Source organism: Callionymus lyra, chromosome 7, assembly GCF_982586985.1.
Source record: "Callionymus lyra chromosome 7, fCalLyr1.hap1.1, whole genome shotgun sequence".
Lineage (NCBI taxonomy): Eukaryota > Metazoa > Chordata > Actinopteri > Syngnathiformes > Callionymidae > Callionymus > Callionymus lyra.
In genome coordinates, this window is record NC_141824.1 from 28,830,337 (window position 1) to 28,849,012 (window position 18,676).

The window sequence follows — 18,676 nt, forward strand, 5'->3', positions numbered from 1 at the left end:
TCAGTTTTAGGTAAAGGGTTAAGACCGTCATGAGAGGTTATTTTTGTACTATTGATGTGTTGGGCCAATAGTAATTCTACTGTTAACTACTAAGAAAAGTCATGCGGCACAGCAGCTTCACCTTTAAATTTCACTGCAGAGGCGAGAAAAAGCCAGTCGAGACAATGCTAAAAGGGGTCAGGAAGTCCAAGGCCGTCGATCAATAAACAGGCGCAACTATACACAGGAAACATACTCATAAAGACACACTCCTTTTTTTTCCCCAAAGATGAAATATAAATCACTTTTTCCTTTGGCCTGACAGATCTTGTCTGCTCCGTCTATTTCCCTTCCAGTTGAAGGAAGTGAAATATATCAAATGATTTGCAAAACATCTAAGCATCTCATTATTGTGCATTTACTCCATCAACCAGATGATCAGGTGGATGTTTCTGCTTGAAGCCGCTACAAAGCTTTTAGACAACCTCCACTGTGCATTATTAAGTGTCCCCATCATTATTTCGGCTGGCTTCTCTCAGGTTATTCCCGCGGGGTGTTTATGATGCTAAAGATGAGCGAGGTGAGTGAGAAAGACTGGATTTCTAGATATTCATGAAACACTTGCGATGAAAAGTTTTGAACCCTTTGACAATTATATTTGTCACAAGAGCCAAGTCTACAGGGGATTCATAGTGATTTGTATTCAAATAAAATGGATACATACTTCGGTAAAAAAGGTCATTATTCAAGGAAATGCTTGTTCGAAGTACATGATTGAACATGTCAAGTATGAAGAAGCATCATGAAGCACTCTCCTTGCTTTCAGAGGCCATGAGATGGCACAGTTATGTTATTTCAATGTGAAGGGTTTGACTCAGGCCTCAGTGAACGCTCACATCGTTCCTCTTTCAAGATACATACTGAGTAGGCTGGAAGTTCAACAAAAAAGCTCTCATGCTGTAAAGCCTCCACAGAATATATTTTATCATGAATCAGTATTGATTTTTGTGTCCATCTCTGATTCTGTATCTTAAATGATGCTCTTGTATACATAAATAAGAGTCAAAGAGGTTGATGAAACCTGTGGAAAAAGCGATGGTGTTTGTTTTAACAAATATTGGAAGTGTGATTCCTCGTCGAGGTAAGTTAAGGTTCCTGTTTCTTGCTATTATTGAGGATCTTATTGACCCATAATTATTAGTCAGTCTGACTTCTATCTGATGATTTTTGTAAGGTGTTACGAGTCTTTCAACAGAAACTAGTAAATATATTTGTTGTCTAACCAAACAGTAGCTTACAATACAAATTTCCCATCTGGGTTTTTACATTAAAACAGTCTCCTCCACCTCAAACAAACTTGTCACACCTTTTGTTATCATCTCCTAATGGGTCTCTTATAATCGTTTATATGTTGTTACACCAAAACCGAAGATTAATATCAATTTGTGTTATAGTTCTGCTCAGGTGGAACATGAATGAATAAAGAGTAATGGAGCATCATTGCTAAGAATAGTGTGAAGGTGGTGGGTAACAGAGAGTTGATGAGAGGGCGAGCTGTCACACGTAATCGCTGTTAAAAGTTTAATTAGCTACACACAAGAGTTTTAACAGCGAGCAGGTTCCAAAGAAACGTGACAGCTACTTTAATTTCCATTTCCTCCATGCAGCATCACAGTTATTTCAAAGGCTCCCGAAATAGCATGAATCTTGACGCGCAACATCAATCACATCCACAGCTTGAAACTCATCGCTGTGACTAACTCCACTCTGCTTCACCCTTGTTAAAATTACGACTCTGAAGTTTTATTTTTGACACCAACTAAGACGAAAATGACGTTTTGAATTATCTCAGAAGAGCTTGTTGGTCACAAATGAGGTTTTCATTCGCATCAAACTGTAACAAATCAAATCATCAGTCAGGTACCTTAACTAAGAGGAAGTACTTATTATCGTTTTCACCAAACATAAACACATCTTTAATACAACAATGATACATCACATCTACAATTATTTATCAATTGTCTCATATGTGACACCACTGGATGATCCCAGATAACACAATTCTTTCCAGCATCGAAAGTTTTGAGTTTAAATACAGTGTTGGTACAGTTTATGTTTTCTGCATAACATTATTACACACTGAAGCCCAGTCTGCCCACAGGAGCAATGACCCCAAAAAATACAAATGTCAAACATATCTCAGCGATCAACATTCATTTTCAGTATTTTTTATTTTTTTATTTAATGAAGAGAAAAAGCTTGATATTATACTATAAGGTCCATATAACAAAATGTATCTTGTGTATTTAAGTAACTGTAATTATATATTTAAGTGTAGTGAAATATTTATTTCTGTCACCTAGCAACATCTGCCAGCTCTGACTGAGGGAATCCCGAGACGCCCCCAGGCCAGTGAAGAGACATAATCTCTCCACCTGGTCCTGGGTCGACCCCTTGGTCTCCTCCCAGCTGGATGCTTCTGGAACAACTCCAAAGGTGAAACCTCATTTGGGTTCTTTCCACGCGGAGAAGCAGAGGCTCTACTCCGAGTCTCTCCCGAGTGACAGAACTTCTCACCCTATCTCTGAGGCAGACGCCCGCCACTCGTCGAAAGGTAACTCATATCAGCAGCTTGTATCAGTCATGACCCAAAGCTCATGACCGTAGGTGAGGGTGGGTACAAAGATTGATCGGTAAGTAGAGAGCTTTGCCTTTTGCCTCAGCTCAACGGTGGTCCAATCTCCAATTCCCGAACACTCTCACGAATACTTGAACTTCTCCACTTGAGGAAAAGACTCAGTCCCAACTGAGATTTGTCTTTAATACTGTTTCTTCATTTCTTTTTAAACCGCCAAGCTTTTCTTTTCTTTGTGTTTGTTTCCGAAAACAAAAAATAAAGAACATTATTTAAAGTTTCAATGTGGTCCTTTTAAAGTAGAAAATATACACAAACCAGATATGGAACACTACAATGAAGATAAAAAGAAAACTACAGCTTTTTGCTGCATGAATCAAAGTCAAATTGTGCGTCACTTTCATATCAGCGAGGCCGCCAACATGGAGACAGCAACTCTCATCTGTGCTGACACTGACAAGTTCTTGAGCGGCAGATATTTATTTTTAACTTTAATGATGCAATAATGCTACAACGTTTTCACTTGCACACTTCAGCAGAATATGTGCAGTGAAGTGTCTGCAAGTGTAGATGAATACTTGCCGTTCATTTGTGTGGTGGAGTCAGAGAGCTGCTCTTTGCTGTTTAATCCTAAAATGGCGTAAATATTTGAATGCACATCATAATCAATGAATGACTCTTGAACGTGGTCTTGACTTCAATGAAGAAAATCATAAACCTAAACCTAGTTACGAACCAACTTTATTTAATAAATTAATGTGTAAAATGTTTATTTATAATAAAAACAGCACTGACTATACAACAAAGCTGGATCCCCCACGCAAATAAGTCTCCCTAGTTAACATTAGACATAATGACGTAATAATAAAAACACTGAGACACATTAATTCATATTAAATAAGAAATCTTTTTTATTTCTTTGAATATATTTTCATTGTTTAAAATTAAATCAAATTACTCTAATCCTGTTAATCGTGTTATAATTGTGTTATGATGACATGAATATGAAATGCTTGAGGAATACAATGTCAACTTCAAGCTTAAATACGTGTTATTGAAGCAAATCAAATGACTTCTGCTTTATTTTACCTGCCGTGGTAAGCAATTCAAAAGAACATTCTAAAACCCAGATTAACTGTGAAAATGTGATTAAGCACACAGTTAATAAATTATGTTTGGTAGTATTGGGTTTACGGGGTTTCATGATACAGTCATAATTTTCAGAGCACCATGTGTGATTCTCTGTGTTTAGTAGGTTTCAATAAAATAGCTGTGTTTTGAAATAATGCATTATAGAACGGAGAGAAAAGAAGGAAAAGAATCATGAAACCTTTTCAGATGCTTATAAAACAATCAACGTATCGGAACTATACGCATTGTGCTTTAAAAGAACAATTGTTATTAAAATTGACTAGAAATGATTTAAAATGTAATTACTCTGTAAATAGTCATCTTTCTTTGGGCCCAATTAGCATTTCTTCACTGAACAAGCAAGCCCCGATTGATGTGTGTTCACTGAGGGCGATTCATGATTCATAAGCTGTATTTCTTTGAATATCATCATGCATTCCACATGTACATTAATGCATCAAGGCTGTAATTAGGTCAATGAATAATACATTTTGTTAGTATTCAGAAATGCATGCCTGCACAGTACACAAGTCCTTACGCACCATTTGAATAACAATGGAATAATGAGCGCTGATTGTCGGACGCTGACTCTTTCCTTCCAAATGGGTCAAAGAAAACTTTATTTATTTCGTGATACCCAACTTCTTGATCCTTACCAAAAATTAGATTATTACTAAACACTGTGTCCATTTCAGTATCGTGAATTTCAACAACAACTTCTATTTGTAGACCATGTTGTAGGGTTGGGTATCGAAACATGCTTTGTCTTTTGAAAATGTTCGAATGATACACAGCCCTAATCCAGAGAGGAAGATTATGCTGGTACAGTTAAAGGCAATTCAATTCTGACCATGATGACAGTAAAACAGGTATTTTATCTTTTCAATTGGGTCCTTTAAAAATGTTTACACAGTTTGTATCTTTATCCATCATCACTCCAAACACAGTCATATCTCAGGTTTGTTCATTCTTGTGTCATCCAGTAATGAGGCTTTGTCTTATTGGTTATATATTCAGTTAAAAGGTAAAGTGATTAAAATACATTTTTGAAATATTCCAGCAAACACTGATGATGACACTTCAGATTATAATTGAACTGAACCAGTAAAACACATCCTGCGAGACAAGAGAAAACACATTTGATCACAAAAACAAGCAGATAAACATAATCAATCCTTCTCAAAACTCAAAAAGTATATAATGCTAAACTGACAAGACTAAACAAGAGTTTCTTATGATAAAAGCTTGTTGCACCGTAAAAACAGCTTCCATAATTCCCTCAGATGTATTTTCAGAGCTGAGATACCCACAGATGTAGATGCTGCAGCTCTGTTTTTAGGCGACTGTCTGGGGAGTCCCAGCTCTGATCGTCTCCTGTGTTACCACCAGCTGTTTATACTGCCAATGGATTCCGCTTTACCTCCCTCGTTCCTGGGAGACGCCTAAAAGTGTCATTTCCTGAAAGGCGGAAGAGATTCAGACATATACTTCTTGTTGTCTCCTAGAAAAATAATAATCAATTTTCGGATTCCCTATGATCAACTCCAGGGAACAAACACAACAGTGCCTTGTACAAGGAGCAGCACCATTTCTGCTTCATCTCCCCTTTGCTCCTCTCAGTTTCCACCCGTCTGTGATCTGCACCCTCTTTTACACTTCAATCCTCGCCGTGTTCCTCCTCAGCCTGACAGAGGCGTGAGTGAGCGAGGAAGAGGGAGTTGTCCCTTTGGGTAGCAGTGCGATTAACGTTCCAAAAATCCAATCCCTTGCATCATACCTCTCTCAGCTCTCACATTACTCTGTGGGAACCCATGTGTTTCTTCTCTGCACGTTTGGTAACAGCGTACTTTTAAATTCTCTTATCCATTTATTTCTTTTAGCCACTTCTTATTCTACTTGAATCGAAAGCCGCTGTAATAAATGACGAGATGAATATCAAATCGATATTATACCAAGGATGTGTTGATTTGTACATGTTTTTGTGTGTAGATATTACACCCCCCTGTTTTTGTGTGGGTGTGAGTATATCCTGTGAGCTGCTGCAGGAGCCATTTCCGCCGTCTTATCTATCTATGTGGAGGGCTTGCTACTCTCAGCCTTAAGTGAAAGAGGGCTAATCCCTCTTCTCAAAGTCCACTCTGGTAAACACTGCTTTTTCAACACCACTCACGCCCCCACCCTGATCGTCTGGTTCCTCCCTCGGCACCTATGGAGGTGTGAAGCTTATGAGCAGCGTGATGTCCCACCGGCATTGCCGATTTCCTAGAGACAATATTTCCTGAATACCAATATTTACCGAGAGCACACACTTGTGGAACGTCATGTAATTATCACAACTTATGTGGGATGATTGTTTAAGAGAAACATGTTAAACTTAATAACACAAGGGGACCAAAATGTATACCTTTTAAATGGTCTACAACAGTCCCTCTCTTAATCGAAGGTCTTAAAGCAACAATATGTCAAATTTCAGGATAATTTTATTTTTAAGTTTTTATGTCAACATTTTTACATAACTTGGAAATTCCTTTATCAATCTGATGCCTTACTCAAAGAAAATCACGTCTATGTTATGGTATTTGATATAATTGATAATAAATGTCAATTGTTTTGACAATTGAGATACTTGTATTTTAATTGTTCCATCAAATCAAACACTAACTAGAAAACAGCCAATCTGATAATAAGAAGGAAAACTCAATATGCAAGAAGAAACATTTCTTATTTCCCACTACTTGGTAAAATGTTTTATTTTTTTGCAGGTTGAATAATGTGTTGCATTAAGACTTATTCTGATGTCAACTCTCAGTGAAGAGAACTACTCTACAAATATGGTAGTAGGACACAACATTTTGTAGCTTTCTTTTTCCAAGAAAACAAGAAACATGTTGTAATTCTGCTTCACTTAGAGCCACTTCCACTTTGCAGCCTTAGACATTCCTACATTGTACATTGAGTGAAGGTGAAGCCACCACTTCCTTTCATAGATGTTCATATATGTGTTTCCTGGATCTCGACCATGAAAACAGGACATTTTGCAATATTTACCTGCCTTTCCATCCTGAAGAGATGTGTTTTCAATATCATGTTATTTTTTTCTCCATCACAACATTGCTGCTCTTCAGGAGTGTCTCCCAAATGGACAAGCTTCTCAGCCTGTTTTTAAAATGTTGAAAAATAATTTGTTACACAAAAGAAAACATATGAATATAAACTTTCTGCAAGTTTTACAAACCACTTTGACTAATTTTTCAGTTTCAGTACAGTACTAGCTTCAGAGATCACCCTATTAGAGATCCACAAAAGGTCTTAAAAAAACAAGATAAAAGAAAACTAAAAGGTAAAAGCTGTGAGAGCAACAAACCAACATTGATGTCCAGCCATGATTTTAACTTTAGAATGCGCCCTTATAATGATCTATTGAATTTCCCTGGAAGCCTTTATCTATTTACTACAGCTGGTGAACAACCTGTGGGCCGAGTAAACAGTTTTTGGACACAATCGGACAACTTCACGACTAATGAGCCTTTGCTTCTGCTGTCGGGATATTACAGGTACAATTTTCTCGTCACACAAGATAATTGGATTCTCGAGCGAGAGAAAAGGGGCATTAGGATCGTAAACCTTTTAAACACAAGAATTTACCCCTCGCTTTGTGACTATAAATCCTGAAACATGTAGGTGACGTTCATTTGCGACACTTTTATCTCCTTACTTGAAATTACTTTTAATAGAAAGTCACCAGGTGGCGTGAAAAGCATTAGATGTGGGAAATTAATCAAAATCAGAGAGTATTTTTCTTTAAGCGATTTTTGTTACTTTCATGGGGAGAGCGTGTGGTTGGACGGATAAGGTCCTGGATTGAAATTCATTAAAACGAGCTTAGCATTCATGCAGCACTCGGCTCTGCATGAGTGGCCGGCTCGCTGCTCAATCAAGTCTGGGGAAAATTGACCCACATCATGCATTTTCCTGGGGAGTGACTGCTGCGACGTAATGTGTTTTTTCTTTTTTTCCAATAACTTAAAACTCATATGCTTCACACAGCCTGGAATGTACTTTTGCTACATTGAATATTAGCACGATCTTTCCACTGTTGATAAATACAGTAAAGTGCTGTTAGAGGGCAGACCTCTGCCAAGCAGCTCATTTCAGCTCATCTCTATTTTTACTTGTATTCCAATTAGGTTATTGGGACAGAATGATGGCAGAAGTGTTTAGTTATGTCCTTGCACAACCCAGTAGAAGCAGATATAATGGGCGTCACTCTCATAACCTCTCGTTCGCCAAGATTTCAGACTGGGGAAAACATGTAAATGATTACCTTCAAAACACTGTCATAATGAGGGACTAACTGCATCTCGGAGAGGAAGACACAATTTAAAACAAGGGGGTGAATCAGGAAAGTTGGGATTTGACATTACTTGCCCTTTAAGTAAAAGAATAAAAACTTATCCAGACTCGAAACGATCTTCAAAAGCAACTTGAAGAATATTTAAATGAAAACTGAATTCATGAGTAGCTTCCATCACTATTTGCTGCACATTTCTGACACTCTGGCTGCTCATCAATCTTTAAAGACGGTGGCTCAGGAAGGTGGAGCTGGGACGAAGCCAAATGCAGCGCCGCCAGAATCTGAAATGGTCCAAACAAGCGTGGACAAGCTTCAGCGGCCGGCTGAGCTCGGCTGGTCTGCTCCAGTCTGGGGGATCAGCACAACAGAGGGGCTCAGCTTGTCTGACTTCACAGTTGCAGAACAGCCCCGTCTATGCCAGGATTTCACCCACAATCAATACATGTAGTTCCCCAACTTTAAAGTCAACATGGTGTCTTGTGTTTATTCACATTCATTAGACCAAGTTGTACATTAGATTTACATTAGAATCGATCGTCTAACTAACTCATATCTCACAATTACTTCAGTAGGATACATAAAGCATAACATACTAGCACCATCCCAGGGTTGCACAATGACCCAAGGTCTTTGTTTAAAGGTTGGTTGGCACGTTTTTCAGGCTTTAGCAAAGGTACTCTTTGTAACCTTTTGCAAATAATGTCACATGTAGGATGATATATAATTATACATCTTCATGAGGGAACCAGAGGATAGTAAAACAAATCAAGGACCTATGTTTGCCTGGTTACTACAATTTAGGCAAGGACTGTTGAATGAATGAATTCACTTCGTTCCCACCATTACTTACAACGAATGTGTTAGAAGTTGGATGGTCACTTAGACTGGGGTTCCTATGATGATGCCATTACCCTATTAATTAATTATTTTATATATATATATATATATATATTTTTTTTTTTTTTAGAATCCCTTATTAGTCCCGCGAGGGGAAATTCAACCATTCACACATACTGATGTGAGTAGGCTGCACACTTGTGCCAAGTTCACCATCAGGAGCAATCAGGGTGAAGTATCTTGCTCAGGGACACAACGATATAAGGATATATTTATATAAGGAACTCTTTGTCTTAATCAAAACTTACTCTTAGTCATTATCCATCGAGACATAATACAACACTAGTTTTTACTTCTCCCTACAGAGGACAAACTCTTCTGCACAGCAGGAGTAAACACTTTTTGACGGCAGCTGATTCTGTTTGTTTCTTCTGTTTGGTGGAGTCGAAATTCCCCAAAGTACAGCCTGAACATTGTGGCCAGTCACAGAGCATAAACGATCAAATGCTCGCTTTTTCACTGGTGTTCCCCATCAAATGGATGGGAAGAGTCGCGTTTGGTTGTGAAGTAGCTTCTAGTCGGTACATAAGAGCTCTTTTCATATGCCGGTTTGAGGCGGCTGTATGTAACGCAACTGTCACTTATATGAAACTGTCTGTATCCTGTTAAACAGGCTGTAGATGTCTGCACTAATGGACCACTTCAGCGTCTGCATTAGAGGAACCATTGAAATGATCAAATAATCATTGTCATACTGATCTGCTACATTTTCACAGGATGGCAGGGAGGCATGGCCAAACCATTTTTTTTGCCCACACAATGTGTTAAAAGGCTACAAATAAGGCCACCATTATTAATTATAAATGTTCTGGAAGGCTCTTGAATCAAAGCAGACAGACGCTGATCTTGCATTCTTTTAAGAGCTTGTAAGACTGGAGATGAGTTAAAAAAATGCTTCCTGGTAATTTTTTTTACTATTAGTATTAAAAGTATGAATTGATGATCATGGCAAAATCCATTTATCTATAGGTACTTGTAGTTACATGCAGTTTACCTTTTTCTCTTTAAACAGTGCGACATGCATGAACACCTCACATCTGATTGCGCTCAACTCAACTTCACACCCCTTCTGTATAACACGGCTTCTCACGCCATTTGTAATTGAGAACCCAGTCACATAAGGGAGGAAACACAATTTCATCCACTTAAAACCATGGATTCATCACTTGGTTCCCAACATCTCCACATACTGCTTGCAGCTCAATATCGTGAAACTAGATTGAACGATTGACGATGACTTCACTCTATCTGAAATAGAACTGCATTTGTTCTTGACCAACTCTCCTATTAGGATCAGCCGGAGCTTTGAACAGAAATATGATAAGATTTCAGTCAGAAACTAATAATAGCAAAAGAAGCAGCTTTCATGCCAGCACCAGCACCGGGACGCATGTGTTTGTTTGCCTGACTTCTGATTAAATTTTGATTGCCGTTGCAGCCTTGATCAGGTCTGCAGCACATACAGATGAGGGATTCTGACAACGATAGTCCATCCACTCCACCTGTGAGATTTCAAAAGCTCATCGTTTATTTTTTGTTTATCACTGGCTTGTGGATATCCTTTCAATAATGAAGTGTAATGAAGAAACATTTTGTCAAATTCGATTCCTAATTAAATTTCAGGGGTGCTTTAAAGCAAACATTTCAGAATTGTTTTGTTTGGCTGACGGCTTTCCAGAGTCCAGCTCTGTGATTTGTGTCTTAAAACATATGCTTCCTCTCTAACTCTAACTATTTAATGAATTTAAATTCAATTTTTTATCAAGCAAATATTTCATTCTATGCATTCTTTACTGTAAATAAAACAGTAGCTGATAAAAAAAAATCAAAGGTCAGGGTCAGAACTGTCAAATGCAGATAAGGAGTTCCAAATAGGCAGAAAGAGTCTTCAGCAGAAATACAATTTTTATTTTCAACCAACTTACTGACTGCAAACGAGAAGATTGGTTGCACCAATTGGGAATTACGTTTGTTGTTAGGGACTGAGATGAAGAGTTGGGTTTGCAGCTTTGGCAGGAGACAGGTCTCTGAAACTGACAAGGGCTCTTATGGTGCTTTGGAGCATGTCAGACAGATGATAGTAGTTTGGATCCCATCTTCTGCCTGTGAGACCAACTGACTATGACATGCAATCAGACTGCTCCCTGGTCCATGTTGGTCTTCCGCGGAAGTGAACTGCAATTGAAATTTCAGCAAGGCAGATGTATTGAGTATGATGTATTCTGTTTGAAATATGCACAGATAGCATATTTGTCAAACCAGCAACATAATGACTTTCAGCTCTGAATGTGTATAGTTTCAGAATCAATGTTGTTTATTAATGCATTGTAATACTAGAACAGCACTGCTGGGAGTAGTCTTGCTGTTAAACCAGGGGTCTCCAATCTATAGCCCACTGGTCAGATACGGCACGCACCACAATTGGTCCGCCCCCCCTGAACAATACCAGATATTTAAGCAAGAGTGAACGATTTTGGAATTGAATGCAGTATTCAAAAAACCATAACTTAGAAGAGAATATTGAGAGTATTCCACATGACCGAAGATGGGATATTTTTATGTGTGGCACTCTGGCTTGTTGTTAATGCAAGAACATGATGGGACTGAACAATTCTCCTACCTCACTAACTTATGTTGCCCACATGAACGTACACAAACTGTCATCTCCCATCATGCACCCCTGCTCAATAGTGAAAGCTGATTGGCCGCTCCAATATTAATACAGTGTTTTCTTTTCACCTAAAAATGTTATTCTCATTCTTAAAACAAAAGTCAAACTAAACACAAACAACAAATACACAAATGAATGTGAATACTTTGAAACGTAGAAAGGTCCAAATATTTACCCGTTTTAGCCACAGGTTACTTTTTTCATTATTCTGCAAAGAAAATGACTCAAAAATGTCAAATAATGAATCCCTAGCTTCAATCGGTTAGATAACAAACACATTAAGTAAAAACTCTTTAAATATATTGTCTTTACAAAGATCATGTAGGTATCTTGTTTGAAAACAATTCTGCTGTTCATCAAGAAAATAATTTGCAAGTAAGAACCAATCAAACAATACAGAAGCACGATCTCTCGCACCGTCATTTACTAAAAATAAGCAGTGAACAATGTGTCTCGCGGAGACAAAGAACAAAGGTTCATTGTCTGGATGAGCTCGTCATGTCTTATTCAAATAGGACGCCCAGGGAGGATTTGAGTCCTCTCCAACACTCCAACACGCAAGTGAATGGATTGAACCTTTTCTTTGGATTTAAGCTCGAAGGCTTCATAGAAATCAAGAAACTCAATATCAAGGAATTAAATGATGAAGATGTTTTCCAGACTGTACACTTCAAGTGACAATTTCAGAATTTTTCTGACAGTTACAGATCATCCCAGTTTTTTTTAGGGATGACGGATTGTTTAATGAGCAAGTGCTGTCCCAATATATTTGACTGTGTATTAGCAGTTTTAATGAGGCATCTCTGAAATTCTAAAATACATATTTGTATATATACATATACATATATATATATATGTATATGTATATTTATTTATTTTTGTCGCTACATTAGTCACAGGTCTAATGATAAAATCATGAGCTTATCTTAGTAAGCAGGCTACTGTTGTTGATTCTTCACAAGATTTAACACCAATGTGATTCCTTCATGTTTTTAATATTAGGGGTTTAAAAAGTGAATTATCTGGAGAAGTATGAGCATCAATTAGAACTCCAGTCCTTTTCCTATTCTGACCTCAGTTAGACAGCCCAGGCATGACCAGGCCAGAAATAATTAACATTCTCTGTCAACTAAATTATAGTAGATTTCCTGCCAACATGGACTAATTTCTCCCCCCTCTGTTCTCCCCCACTTTATTTCAAAAAGTGACAGCAAAGGGTGAAGTTACGGTGAAATATCCTGTGAGAAAGATTGCATACCTGCCCAAAGTGATGGTAATGAAGTGAAACAATAGCCTGTGGAAGAAAACCTAACAAGGTCTAAATTGAGATTACACTGCAGGAGATTAAACACACTCTTGTGCTCGTTTGTAAGTGGAGGGGTCACTTTCAATACCACAACACAGCAAAGTGTTAATGATTTATCTGCCTAATCAGCTGCGGATCATTAGGGAACAAGAGAAGCATGAACTACTTGCTCAGACTGTTGTCTTTTCTGGGAAAATATAGTTTTGTATAGCGTCGCCTTTTCTTGATCAAATCTCGTTTTGGGAATAAATCCAGCCTGTAAATCAAGAACCGAATAATTTCTTTTTCCTCTAGTCGGGTCTCTCGCGCAGTAGGAGTCAAATATTTCAGGCATTCATGTTTGCCAGCAACGTCTGTCTCATCGCCTCATTCTTTCTTTGTTCCTAGTTTGCAACATAACAGCCATTTATGTGCACAAACTCTCTCACTTCAACCTTTCCTATGAGAACACTTTAGAAAGTTATTACTTTAAAACAGTTCGGTTAAATGAAGTTCCACTGGGTTTTTGAAAACTCAATTCATGTGTTGAGACTGAAGACATCCACTGTGCTCTCTATGTGTGCATGTTTTTGGACGCAGTGAGTCGGCATGGTAGGATGTTTCTCTGTGATCTCTCAACGATTGAAATTTCTTGTTAGGAAGGCTGGATGATGAAGGGTCAGTGACAGCAGGGGGCAGCTTTGAGGGAGTACTAAGCCAACTGAAACAAGGGCTCACACTGCTGGGGAATAACCCACGTGCTGGAATGCGTGATGTCTCTGCGTGTGAATACACTGGTGCGTACTTATGCTGCAGTCTGTCACACAGCCTCCATTATAAATGAGCGACACTTGCTGGGGTAGCTGGACCAAGCACCGGGCAGCCGGTAATTTGGAGAGCTGTGGCAACCAGTTAGTTGGTCCAGCTGTACCAGCCAAGGTGCGGAAATTGATCTTGGCTGCACGATGGAGACCAAACACATTTGTCCACTGGACTGATCTCGACACCTTGATGTAAAACGTATTACTGACTTAACTCAAATAAAGTTAGTAATTATGTTTTTGTTTTTCTTATGAATAACAATAATTATTAAATATTATATTTTATGATATTACTATTGTTATCAATATTATTACAATTTGATTGTAAATTTCAATCCGGGAGATCACCTAAAGGAAAATATTTTGTCGGTTTCCATTTAATATTGTGGTTGATTCATTATGCAACCACTGTCGCAGCACTTAATCAAACGAGACTGTACTCAGAAAGCAGACAGTTTCACTTACGAAATACAACAGTTGCCTAATGGAACCTTTTAGTCATGCATGTTATAGTACTCAGCTTTGAAAATCTAATAAGAACAATTGAATCGAGTGTTTAAACTAAATTAAAAAGAAGCAACTTGTTCTATTGTTTGCAACATTGGCGTCCTGAAATTGATTTTAAGTTCTACTATGGTATTGATAGGAAAATAAATAGAGTAGGGTTATCCTGAAAGAGGAGTTTGTTAGGAATGTCCTGGAAGGGAAAAGAGTGTCAGAAATACTTTTAGTGGCCCCATAAGTCGGATGTCAATTAGAGTAGAAGGAAACATTCTATAGTGAGTTAAATGAAGTGATGCAAAATACCCACAGAGGTGAGAAAGTGGTAATTTGACTTCGATGGACATGTTGGTGCAGGAAATAGTGGGATGGGCAGGTTTGGTATCCAGGACAGAAACACAGAGGGACAGATGGTGGTAGTGAATTCTTTCTTCCAGAAGAGGCATGAGCATATGGTTACTTATAAGAGTGGAGTAGGAGCACACAGGTAGACTACATCTTGTTTCGACGATGTAAACTGAAGTAGATCAGTGACTGGAAGTAATGGTGGGTCAGAGTGTAGCATGTCAGCATAGGATGGTGGTTTGCAGGATGAATCTGGTGACAAGGAAAACCAAGAGGACAAAAGCAGAACAAAGGAGAAAGTGATAAAAGCTGAAAGACAGGATTGTTCTATGGTTTTCAAGGAGGAGTTGAGAAAGAATCTGGGTGGTCAGGGAGAGCTCCAGGATGACTAGACAACTACAGCTAATGTAATCAGGGAGGCAGGAAGGAGAGTACTTGGTGTGTCGTCTGGAAGGAAAGTAGACAAGGAGACTTGGTGATGGAATGGGGAAGTGCAGGAGTATATAAAGAGAAAAAGGTTGGCAAAGAAAAAGTGGGACATTGAGAAGACTGACGTGAGCAGACAGGGGTACAGGGAGATGCAGCACAAGTTAAAGGTAGAGTTGGCAAAGACCAGACAAAGGGCGTATAATGACTTGTATGCTAGGATGGAAAGTAAGGAGTGAGAGAAGGATTTATACAGGTTGGCAAAACAGAGAGATAGAAATGGGAAAGACATCCAGCAGGTTTGGGTGATTAAGGATAGAGAGGGACATGTGTCCACAGGTGCCACAGAAGTAATAGGAAGATGGAAAGAGTACTTTGAAGAGCTAATAAATAAGGAAAATGAAAGAGAGCAAAGAGGTTACTACTGTAAACCATGAAGTAGCAGAGATTAGTAAAGGTGAAGTGAGAAAAGCATTGAAGAGGATGAAGAATGGAAAGGCAGATGTACCTGATGATATACCTGTGGAGGAATAGAAGTGTCTAGGTGAGGAGGCAGTAGAGTTTCTGGTTAGGCTATTCAACAAGATCTTAGAGAGTGAAGAGATGCCTAAGGAATGGGTAACAAGTGTGATTTTAAGAATAAGGTAGATGTTTAGTATTGCAGTAAATATATAGTTGTAGTTGATGAGCCATACAATGAAGTTATGGGAAAGAGTAGTGGAAACTAGACTGAGAGCAGAAGTCAGCATTTGTTAGCAAAAGTTTTCAGGCCTAGAAAGAGTACTACATATGCAGTATTTGCTTTAAGAATGTTAGTAAGAGAAATACATGGAGGAGAAGTATTTTGTACCGGTGCAGGACATGTATGCTAACTGTGAGACAGCGGTGAGGTGTGTCAGAGATGTCCAAGGTGGAGGTGGGACTACATCAGGGTTCGGCTCTTGGTCCCTTCTTGTTTGCATTGGCAATGGACAGACTGAAAGATGGGGTTATCCAGGACGATGGACGATGATGCTTGCAGCTGACATTGTGATCTGTGGTGAGAGCAGAGAACAGGTGGAGGAAAAGCTAGGGAGGTGGAGATATGTTTTAGAAAAGACCATAAATTATCTTATTTAATGAATTGTGCTATTTAAATCTAGGTTATTTGAAATACTTTTGTAGTAATAGACTTAAAAAATAAACAAATAATAATAAAATAAAATAAAAGGAAATTGAAACATGGATTGTGAATGTGCAGACACAAAGACCAAGAGATAAATCAGTAACACAAGTAAAATAATATTTATTATTATATTATGTTATTTAAGAAAAATGGTCTGCTGTAAAAGAGAGTTTCATGAACAGGTTTTCTTTCTCATCAACACTGATCATTTGCAGGGACATCAATAAACTCTACATAATTTATCCCGATGGATTCAATTGTCATCTAGTACACTGAGCCTCCTGATATGTAGAAGCACTTGCAAAAAATATACAAAACACATCGCTGCGAGGGAAATGTACTGACTTGTTTGCTCACTCCAAACAAGTAAATTATTCAGCGCACAATCAACTCACATCCCCGATAACAATTCACACACAGGCACCCACAAACGAAGCAGGTACAACACAACCTGAGATGGAAGAGATAGTGGAGAAGTCGTGTTGAGAAACTAAAATAGTGTTGTCGCAATATTCCGGCTAAATCTTATCAGATCAATTAGAGCGCTTTATCTTCGCGATCCTACTGTGGTGTGAGTAAGTGCGTGATTGAGTGAGGGAGTGAGGCTGGATGGGTGGGGACATGTGGAAGAAAAAAAAGAAAATGTCTTGTTTTTCCTTCTTTCTGCCTCGCTCTAATTAGACGGACAGGTGTGAGCAGAATCCAAATCGCAGGATGTAAAGGGTAACAGGGGGTTTGGAGTGAGGGGGGTTTAAAGAGACAGATATGGAGTGTGTATCGTGACTCAGGCGCACATGATATCTCAGGAAAGTAAACATGGTCTTCTCCTGCAAGATCCAATGATAAAAGAAGGAAACGGGTTGAACAGGCAGGTGGGAGGCTAAGACTTGAAAGCTGGCAGCAAAATAAAATAAAACTACTGCAGATGAAAGACATAATATAGTTTATGCAGGATTAATTAAACAATCAACATACAAACTTAAAACCAAAGTGTATGTATTGTATGTAAGAGTATTGTTTTGATTGTCTAAGCGCTTTGTGACCCTGGTCTCGAAAAGCGCTATATAAATAAATATTACTTACTTACTTACTTACTTACTTACTATGTATGAATAAAGGATTTGAGAATTATTACAAACTGAATATATTAAATAGACATATAATTCCTTATCTAAGTATGACTTTGGATTTCCTTATAATTTCATTAAAATCTGGTTATGAACTCCTGGGCCAAGGTTATTCAATTTTCAAAGTAATGGTCAATGAACTTGTAAGGTTGACCAAAAGATAAGCAAACATAGTTATTTTTCTTTAAGATAAAGTTTAGCAAAAAAATGTAAACCAAAACACATTGAAATGAAATGGAGAGCGTCACTTCTCTTGTACTCCCGATGTAGGAACACAATCTCACATGGATTCTACTGATAAATACAACAGTAGTTTCCCCGGCATCTGATGTGGCCTCATCAAATATTGAGCAGCATTACAAACCCCACAGTGATTGAGAAAACAACACTGAGAAGTGAAGTCATGCATCAACACGACTGATCTTGCCATCAGCATTGGCACACTTCCCTTTTGCTCGTTGTCACACTTAACTTGCATTTTTCATTAGCTACCACATTCTCTCTTACTTTTAGTGCAAACTTTGAGTCAATCATTTAGGAACCTTTATTTTAAACATTCTATAACACCTTCCTCATAATGCTTGCAACTCAATCAGGAAAAAAAAAGTTTTTTTTTTTTGTCAGACCACAGTTAGATGGGTTGGTAAACTAAAAAAAATATATATTTTTTCATATTTATTCAAGCGAAAAAGGAAAATTAGATTTCTATTCTCCATAGTGATGCAGAATGCTTGAATATTAATATTAAAGTTAAAATTCACTCTGTGTTTTGTATAATTTTGGCAGTATCGCTTAGAAAGTTATTGGTTTGATTTCAGCTGGAGGCAACCCTGAGTTTGAACAAAGATTGTTTATAACACACATTCACACACACACACAAACACACCAATAAAGTCACCTTCCTTACTTCCGTCCTATGCCTGGCCATATTTTACAAGCTTCCCAGAAAACACCAATCCAGACTCTCATCCCCTGTGGGTAATCCATCTGGTTCAGAGTTTTCAAGAGCAGTAATTAAATGTTCTAACAATGGCAGTACAATGACAGAGTGGGCCGGGATACAGGCTGGAATTGAAGTTCAGAGGAGCGAGACCTTTATAATGATGCTTATTCATTTAAAGCATGTATAGCAGCACACCACCATGCAGCGCTAATCTCCCTCCCGCCATGCCAAATGATGTGGCAAGACAAAGAATGCTAACCTTTTAGCGCACGTGGCAGAAGAGATAATCCGCTTTTACACGAGACTGAACGATGAAGATGCAGCATGTTTTCGATTTAATGAGGGATGTAATTTGATGCCCATGTGTTGCACAATAGCCAATTAATTTGCATAAGA

The 18,676-nt window shown here is 38.3% G+C and overlaps 1 protein-coding gene and 1 pseudogene across 1 annotated transcript in view; one reads left to right on the top strand and one right to left on the bottom strand.

Annotated features, from left to right (window-relative positions):
- rtn4rl1b (reticulon 4 receptor-like 1b) overlaps positions 1-18,676 on the bottom strand; it is a 156,055-nt gene that overhangs the window by 73,628 nt on the left and 63,751 nt on the right. The gene's annotated exons all lie outside the window — the stretch shown is intronic.
- LOC148076043 (uncharacterized) lies at positions 14,851-15,584 on the top strand (annotated as a pseudogene).